This window comes from Condylura cristata, unplaced genomic scaffold (genome assembly GCF_000260355.1).
Source record: "Condylura cristata isolate star-nosed mole 26May11 unplaced genomic scaffold, ConCri1.0 scaffold00003, whole genome shotgun sequence".
NCBI classification, from domain to species: domain Eukaryota; kingdom Metazoa; phylum Chordata; class Mammalia; order Eulipotyphla; family Talpidae; genus Condylura; species Condylura cristata.
The window spans coordinates 47,768,874-47,772,108 of NW_004567104.1; the positions used below are offsets into that span (position 1 = coordinate 47,768,874).

The 3,235-nt window shown below is 37.7% G+C and overlaps 1 protein-coding gene across 2 annotated transcripts in view; it reads right to left on the reverse strand.

Moving 5' to 3' along the window:
• TBC1D23 (TBC1 domain family, member 23) overlaps nucleotides 1-3,235 on the reverse strand; it is a 52,109-nt gene that overhangs the window by 42,703 nt on the left and 6,171 nt on the right. The window lies entirely within an intron of this gene.

Genomic DNA, 3,235 nt, shown 5'->3' on the forward strand with positions numbered 1-3,235 from the left:
AAGTACACTGCTGAGGGGAGCAGTGGGTGGGTCAGGAGAGGTCTGCTGTGCCATGTGGGTCACCTCTGGGGCAGGGATCAAACTCATGCTGAAGTGGCTTTAGCTTCTTAGTGCTGGGCTTTAACCCGCTGCTCCTCCAGGGAGGGCCCACACAAGGCTAATTTACTGTACTATGTATGTAGTTCTGAGAAGCTTAGCTATCTTTTCATAAATTAAAGAAATTTTTAAAAAGCCAGGGCAGGCAAAAGTAGATGACTAGATTAAAAAGATATGGTATATATACACAATGGAATTTTACTCAGCAATCAAAAAAGATTATCACATGTCTTTTGCAGCAACATGGATGGAGCTGGAAGGGATCATGCTTAGTGAAATATGCCAGAAAGAAAAGGAAAAATACCAGATGTTTTCACTCATAGTAGGAGTATAAAGGACCAGGAGAGAAAAATAATAATGATGATGAACAACATATACCAGATATATTTTACGGGGGTGGAATGGGGAATGGGGTCAAAAACGGTGCGGGGAGGGAAGTGCACTGGGCTATGGTGATGGCACACGGGTGATTTGGTGATGGGAAGCCCAGAGGGATTACAACTGAGATGGAAAGGCACAAAACAATGTAAAAGTAAACTATTATATTATAAAATTAGAAGAAAAAAAAAAGAGCCATAGCTAAGTCAGACTAATACGCCTGTGTAATTTTTCAAAAATAAACTTCTGTTCTCCACCACCAAAAAAAAAAGGACAGCGGTCTCCTTGGTGGCACAAAGGTTTAAGCGTCAACACCATGAAGCTATCTACAGCCACTGCAGCTGTGACTTTGATCCCCAGCCTGGGAACTAATCCACGTAACACAGCAGACCTCATCTGTCTTACCCTCTGCTCTGTTTCAGTCAATCCAACTATTCTGCTCCCCACTCTGACTCTGGCGAATCCTCTTACCCTCCCCGCATTTCTGGCTCCGTACCCCAGTTCTTGTATACTAAGTAAATAAATAAATCTTTAAGAAGGAAAAAAAAACAAAAAGGACAATAGGGCAAGCAAACTCACAGAACTAAGAAATCATAATAATAGGAGTATTGATGGTAGCCATAAAGACTAACACTTTATACAGCACTAACTTTGTACCAGGCACTTTTTTTTTTTTTTTTTAATTCTACTGTTGAGAAACAGCTCAGACATAAAGTTGATAAAGACTGGGCTTTTTTTTTATTCTTTTTTGGCCTAGATATACAAATCAGCTTGTTGAAATTAAAAATATATATATTAAACATGGATACATGTTTGTATCATGAGGGAGAATATTGTAAAGAATCTTTGATCAATAAATACCATACTTCTTAATGATTTAAAAATATAAATGAACTGAAAAATCATTTACCCAGGTGGAAGCTTTCTACCAAAAGGAATAGAAATTTTCCAATTTCAGTGCAAAGTCCTGGTTTCTTCTTAAAATAACTTTGTAAAATTCCTTAGTATATCAGACAATGAAGTTAATCTTTGAGGAAAAAAAGTCCAATCCTCAAAGTACTTTTTTTAATCATAATAAGGCACAAGCAAATCTCTTGTTGATACAGCTGCTGCTGTATTCTTGTCACCAAGAAATCACAAATTTGGTCTCCAGGAGTACAACTATGAGTAAGAGTTTCTTTGGAGATCAAAAAATGTTCCACCTTAAGTAGTAAAAGGTACTTCTCACAAACTAAATAATTAAAAGTAGTGCTATCTTCTGAACAAGCTATTCAAAGATTGATCAGACGTTCAAACTAGCAATTGTGCTTGTAAAAGCAGTAGAAGAGCTGAAAACAGTGTAGTTAAATAATTCATAAAAAAATCATGTTCCTAACAGGAGATAGTTAACTCAAACAAAATTTTGCTTCCTGTAAACCAAGTTCTTTTTATTTTTGAATAAGCAAAAGCAGAATATTCAAATCAAAAAACATATTTAAAAGTGTAACTTCACCTATGTCTTCTCAATTTCTATGGAGTAACATGCCACCATTATTCCCTTTCTCCCATCTTCCACTTTTTATTCTATTCAGCTTTTGCCTCTGAGCCAATCATACTCAACTTCTTCAAATTTTCCATTCTATCTAGTTATCAACTCATGTTGTTCCCCTCACTGTATACTTTTTGGGATAAATTCTTTACTATATATATATATATACACACACATATATATGTATATATGTGTATATGTATATATATATATAGATGAAGGAGCACATATACATATATATATGTATATGTGCTCCTTCATCTTTCACTTAAATCCCTCTCTTTTACCACACCCTTCCCATCTTTCACCTCTCTGATTCCACCATTCCAAAAGGACTAGTCCTTTTATGTTCACTACTTCCTTCTAATACCAAAACCTTTACTTTATTTGAACTTTCTATGATATCTAGCAATTCTTTCTCCAAAAAAGGCATACAAATAGTAAGTACACAGAAAGAACTTCAAAATCATTAACCATTTAGGGAAATGCAAACCAAAAGTACAATGCGATACCAAGGATAGCTTACATCAAAAAGACATATCAAGAAGTATTGGCAATGGTGTGAAGAAACCCTCAGACACTGAGGGTAAGAATGTGAAATGGGGCCCTCCCTGGTGGCACAGTGGGTTGAAGCACAGCACTAAGAAGCTAAAGCCACTTCCGCATGAGTTCCATCCCCACCAGCCCCGGAGGTGACCACATGGTGCAGCAGACCTCTCCTGACCCGCCCGGTGCTCCCCTCAGCAGTGTACTTCATCAATCTACGTGTTCTGCTCCCCACTGTCTCTGGTGAATCCTCTCACTGCCCTGCACCTCTGGGCTGTACCCCAGTTCTGTATGCATAAGTGAATAAATCTTAAAAAAAAAAAGTGAAATGGTGCATCAATCACAGAATTTAAACAGGTTTTCAAAATGCTAAAGTTATCATATGAACCAGTAATTCTATTTCTAGGTATATTCTTCACATAAAAACCTGTACATGAACAACAATGACTGCTACTATCAAAAAAGGACAAAGATTTAAAGAAATTAAAGCCCTGTGCACCACTGGTGGGATTATAATAGTTCAGCCACTATGGAAAAGACTGGCAGTTCTTTAAAAAGTTAAGCATGGGCCTCCCTGGTGGCATAACGGGTTAAAATGTAGCACTGTGAAGCTTGCCTCAGCCACTTCAGCATGAATTCGATCCCCAGTCAGGGAGGTGACCCACATGGTGTGGCAGATCTCTCCTG